The 6,000-nt window shown below is 40.5% G+C and overlaps 1 protein-coding gene and 1 non-coding gene across 8 annotated transcripts in view; both read right to left on the reverse strand.

Moving 5' to 3' along the window:
* ENOX1 (ecto-NOX disulfide-thiol exchanger 1) overlaps window positions 1-6,000 on the reverse strand; it is a 359,770-nt gene that overhangs the window by 256,265 nt on the left and 97,505 nt on the right. The gene's annotated exons all lie outside the window — the stretch shown is intronic.
* Window positions 5,239-5,394, reverse strand: LOC121927393. Its single transcript, XR_006103195.1, has one exon. It is a non-coding gene; the product is annotated as a U1 spliceosomal RNA (small nuclear RNA).

The raw sequence follows: 6,000 nt of genomic DNA on the forward strand, positions 1-6,000 counted from the left end.
CTTATACATGTTCTGTTTAAAATTTAGCTGAGCTGAAAGTTCCTTTGTCATCCATCCTGGGTTCTTGCGACACCTCCCATTTTTCTTTCTCACTGGAACTGTTTTAATTTGTGCCTTCAGTATCTCCCTTTTGAGAAACTCCCATCCATCTTGAACTCCCTTCTCTTTTAGTATTCCTGACCATGGGATCGCCCCCAGTATTTCTCTAAGTTTACTGAAATCCGCTCTCCTAAAGTCTAGAATGCGTGTCTGACTATGCCTGGCTTCTCCTTTCCATTGTATAACAAACTCCAGGAGAACATGGTCACTTCCACCTAAGGATCCCACCACTTGCACTTCATTAACCAAGTCATCCTTGTTGGTTAGGATCAGATCTAAAATAGCTGATCCCCTTGTTGCCTCTTCCACCTTTTGGACCATGAAATTGTCTCCAAGGCAAGTGAGGAATTTACTAGACCTTGAGGATCTGGCTGATTTTGACTTCCAACAAATATCAGGGTAGTTGAAGTCACCCATCACTACTACATCTCTCCTTTCTGAGTGTGTGGTCATCTGTTCTAGAAAGGCATCATCCAATTCCTCCATCTGACTTGGGGGTCTGTAGTAGACTCCCACCATAACATCCTTGTTGTTTCCCTGCCCTTTAATTTTTATCCAGATGCTCTCCACCTGGCTTCCAGGATTGATGTTTTGGATCTCTTCACTGGTGTAAATATCTCTGACATATAGGGCTATTCCTCCTCCTTTCCTGTTTGGCCTGTTTCTCTTGAAAAGGTTATATCCCTCTATTTCCACATTCCAATCATGAGACTCATCCCACTAGGTTTCAGTGATGCCTATTATATCGTATTTGCTTTGTTGTACTAGGAGTTGAAGTTCATCATGCTTATTTCCCATGCTCTGTGCATTAGTGTAGAGGCATCTAAGACCATGTGTTCCCTTTACTTGCTGCCTGTGCAAGTTTTTTTGCCTCCCACTGTTGGGTCCATGCACTGTTTGTCTTGTTCCCTCTCTGTCAGTTTGACTATCTTCTCCAGTCTTTTTGCCTTTCAGAATACTGTCTCCCTCCCCCACATAACTCAGTAATACAGCCTACAAACTGTAATCCAGAAAAAAACAGCTCGGGTTTTCAAACTGACCTATGTTTTTCAAACATAATGGTCCCTCAGTATTCTGACTGAATTCATCCTCCTCCAATTTACTCAAGGGTAACTTTTCAATCAACAGCTGTAGAGTCACCAAGGACAAAAAATATGCACCGTTCAAGTGCGCTGGCCAGAGAAACCACTCCCTTCCCTTTGGTAATACTGATTCCTTTAATTTATATGTTGAATAGCTTTCCACACAGAATAAGCCATTTATGTTGGAAACTCATTAGGAAATTTGGAAGCCAGCTTGTTAATAAATCTTTCTTGCAGCTATTGATTTGTTGTCTCATTATTCTGCTGTATGGCAAATTCTTCCTTCTGGTTGCGCTGGAAATTACAGGTGTTCAGTGCTCCATGTGGCTGGAGGTGTGCTCTACCTTTTCCACGTCTGCCACATATTAGTCACTTTCTGAATGCAGAATTCCTGTTCTCGACATGTCATAATGTTTACTCGGTCATTAAGTATATTAAATTTTTTAAAAAGAAAGAATTGCATATAGTGTTGGCAATAATCACACAACTGCACATTCTGTACAGTAAATTAACATGACCTGTATCATCCAACAATATCTTCTGTTCTGTTGTACTTCAATAGGATGTCTAGTTTAAATTGGAGGGAGATGCACTTCCCTATCTATTTAGCTCACTTATTTGTCAGCCTAGATCCTTCTAAATGACAGAATCCTTCTGTAGTATTCACCTTCTAAAACTCTTGTCCTCTATATGAAATGCTAATAATAATAATAATAATAATAATAATAATAATAATAATAATAATATTTATTTATATTCCACTTTTTCGCAAGGAATCAAAACTGATTCCAACAGTGCCTATATAGAGGCTTGAGTAGTGTATATGAAACGGAAGACCATTACTTGGGATAGTTCATACATTGAATCAGTGCATCATTTTGTGTATATCAGAATTTTGTATTGTACACTGAATAAATGGAGGGAAAACACACACACACACAGGACTTTCAGTCGGGAAAGTTACAGCAGAATGAATTAAAATTCAAAAAGAAATATACAAGGTAAAAATAAACAAACCTTTCAAAAGTCTATGGAGAAGAGTATATGCTCAGTTACCTGTGTCCCAAACTGTGCAACGTTTTAAAAATAAGCACCAGGATTTGAACTGCACTCAGCAATAGAACAGGAGGCAGCAAAGATCTTTTAAATATTGGAGGGACACCTGTTCTTAGCCATGCTTATGCGTACGTAAACACAAAATTCAAGCTTTTTGAAAACAAATCTGGAAATGGCAAACATTGTATACCTTCCCTCCTCCCAACACACACAAGGGATAGTGAAAATATTCTTTAAGCATCTCATCTGCCCTTTGAAAATGGCTCCACTAAGAACAGCAAGTATGGAGTTTTATTCTGTGCCACCCTTCAATATCCTCTTCCCCTATTTAGTTTCCATGGATCAAGATTATGTTTGGTCAGATCTAATATTTGCCAGAAAGCATTAGTCTGTCATCTGCAGAATCAGATTGTGATTGTTTCAGAGATGCACAAAAATACTATGCACATTACACAGCTTTTTGGGAATGTTTTGAGCCCTGGGCCCAAAACAACTTGGAACATCACAAACCTGACAAAGGGGGCCTAGGACTGTGCATTTCTATGTGCAATGCCTCTAAACCCACCTTGTCATCCCTTTTTTGGTATTGTTTGATTTCTACAGGGAAGAAGACTGAATCTCAGCAAAGAAGTATCAGAGCTGAAGCATGCTTCCTAGAGTGAGACTCTTCTGCTTTGTTCTTCTGTTTTATTATCAACTTTAAAAAGGCTTTCAAAAGCTTGTGTCTATATATAAAAAATAGCAGGGCCTTTTTATTGTACCAAATTATAATTTGGTATACTTTTTAAGAAGATATATTGGATAACTTGTGATGTACTTAATGGGTTTGTGCACTGAACTTTTAGGGTTGGCTAATGCCAGCATTATTGCAACAATTGTTTACTAAAGCGGGATCTAAATTGTGTGGGGGGCCCTACATAGATAGAGAAGGCTCCCTGCTGCAGAAGCTCATCCTCAATACAGTATGTGAAGGATGATGAGGATGGCAACAACAAGGAGCAGAACAAGTTTATCTCACCTCACTCTCTCCCTCCCATTAAACATTAAACAATGAAGAAAATGACTGAATAAGGTTACCCTTATTTAGCATTCCCAGTATTTCCTTGTTGGTGCCTTTACACATTAGGATCATGTTATCTGGTTGCAATATTTCTGGAATGAGAAATGGATAGATTTTTACTGGAAAGGAAGTAGCAAACAGAATGCTCCTCTTCCCCTGCGGTTGTCTGAAACATGTGTCAATAGAAATAGTTGCATGGCTTTGTCTTCATTAATCATTTCAAAATGTTGCATTTCAATACAGCCAGCCTAGCAGTTCACAGGCGCTTTAATTTTCCAATTATTGTACCTGTGGCTCAGAACAGATAAAGATTAGTTACACAATTTGCTCTGTGGGCAGCTTAATGTTCTTGTCACCTTACATTGAGTTTTAAATGTGCACAGCATAAGAGAATGTCAGATGTGTTCCAAAGACTTTAGGGTCATGTTCAGGAACTTATACCATCTCTGGGTTCAGCACTGATAAGTTTCTAAGAGATGGATGAATGAACAAGGCAGGCTGCCTGAATCCTGTCACAGATGTATTTTTCCTGTCAAAAAGGACTGAGTGATGTTATATCTCATTCTTTTTCAGAACAGATCTTTTGAACGAGCAGGAAAATGCTGGCACTGCCTCCATGGGTTGGCAGGAATAGCAATGGCTCTTTGGATCTGAGAAGTAAGCCTCAAAGAATGAGGGAGCCACTGGAGGGATGGGAGTAACCAGATCAGCATCACCATCAGTTCTGCTCACCCTTTCACTCTTACTTGTTTCTCACCTTTTAAAATACACAATAAACGTCAGAAGAGGAGTTGGCTCTTTAGTCTGTAGAAGCGAGTCCTCAAATTTCAGTAGTTCCATTATTATATCATTCACTGATTTGCTTACTTAGGTCCAAAGAAGAAAAACACTGAGACATCAACAGAAAGCTTGATAAGTGCTCCCAAAGATTTTGCTGCCTTCACCTTAATTTCCTCCCCCACCGCATCTGTAATTTTTAAAGAAAATGCCACTTGTTACAGTAGTAGAAGTAGTAATGTGATATAATAATTAGTTGTTACTGTTTGAAAGGGATGACAGGGCTCCTGTATATAGACATGTGGAAGAAGGAATTTCAGCAAATGATGCTTGCATGTCAAGTTTCACCTAGGATGTCCATATGAAGGAGAGTCGTGTTCTCTTATAGAATCACAAGACAGTAAGAGTTAGAAGGGACCATCTAATCCCAGCCCTCACCATGCAGGCATACACAACTGAGAGATGTCCATCCAACCTCTGCTTAACGGTCTACAAACAAGGAGAGACTACCACATCCTAGCAGTCCATTACACTATCAAACAGATCTTACAGTTAAAGTGGCATCTCTTTTCTTGTCATTGTAGGAAAAATGGTCAGCCAAGCACAATTCTGCAACACAGACCCCAATCATACATGGAGAGAGAAACCCCAGAGGTTCAAGTAGGGTTCAGGAAAGGAAGAGGAAGTAGGGATCACATTGCAAGCATACGAGGACTAATGGAGCACACCAAGGAATTCCAAAAGGAAATCAGCATGTGTTTTATATATTACAGCAAAGCCTTTGGCTGCATAGATAATTAAAGCCTATGGGATGCCCTTAAAGACATGGGATTATCAATACATCTGATTATCCTGATAAGAAATTTGTATTTAGGACAAGAGGCTACTGTCAGAACAGATCACGACTCATGGGGGGGGGGAATAATGCTAAGAAAGGTGGAAGGAAATAGAAAGAGAGGAAGGTCACATGCTAGATTGGTAGACTCTATTACAGAGGACTCTAGTATGAGTTTACAGGAACTAAGCAGAGTGGTGGAGGACAGGGAGTTTTGGAGATGTCTCAACCACAGGGTTGCCATGGGTAAAGATAGACTCAAGGATGGTTAACGATAACAACAGCAACAACTAGCACCTGAAAAATCCCATTTCAACTTAACACTCAGTTATGAAAGAACTTGTAGCACCTTTGACACTACCACAAATTATGCACTTGAGTTTCCCGCATTTGGGGAAATCAGTGGAGTCAGCACACACAGAATGCAATGGATGAGCCTCACCCTGGGAAAACCATCTTCATGATCATGGTATCCCCCCTTGTATACCATGAAGAAAAAGTGGTCCTAATGCACTCAGTAAACAAAGAAGTTACTTTTTCTGTTCCTAATGAAGTTGAAATTTTATTGCCTAGATTTTACATCTCTTTGGCAGGGTACAGACTGGGACAAAGTGCTGGCCTATGGGCGGAGTCACTCGACGCCATTACTCTGCCCCCTTCGCGCCATGATGCCGCACATGCTTCTAGATGACATGTGGCATCATGGCATGGCCCTGGCACTGCATCTACATGATGCCGTGCCAAAAGGGCGTCACAAAGCCGCAGCTCCTTTTTGTGCTTCCTAGAGGCCAGATTGGTGCTGCAGCATGTGGTTGCTGAGGCACCGATCCGGCCATTAAAGGGGCAGCTGGAGGCCACTCATCTGTTGAGCCCCTTAGTCTCCCAGCGCCCACACGGTCAATGAGGGGAGTAGCCTCAGCTTGCACTGATATCCCTCCAGACCATCTTAACAAACATAATCAAAAACAATATATCAACAGAATGTAGGCCTGTGTCTCTTAACACTGTGATCTTTTTTTCTTCTCTTAAATAATTTTTAACACGTTTGCCTGATGAAAAAGTCAGTGGACCTTTGAAAGTTTGCATGATGT

Source organism: Sceloporus undulatus, chromosome 3, assembly GCF_019175285.1.
Source record: "Sceloporus undulatus isolate JIND9_A2432 ecotype Alabama chromosome 3, SceUnd_v1.1, whole genome shotgun sequence".
Lineage (NCBI taxonomy): Eukaryota > Metazoa > Chordata > Lepidosauria > Squamata > Phrynosomatidae > Sceloporus > Sceloporus undulatus.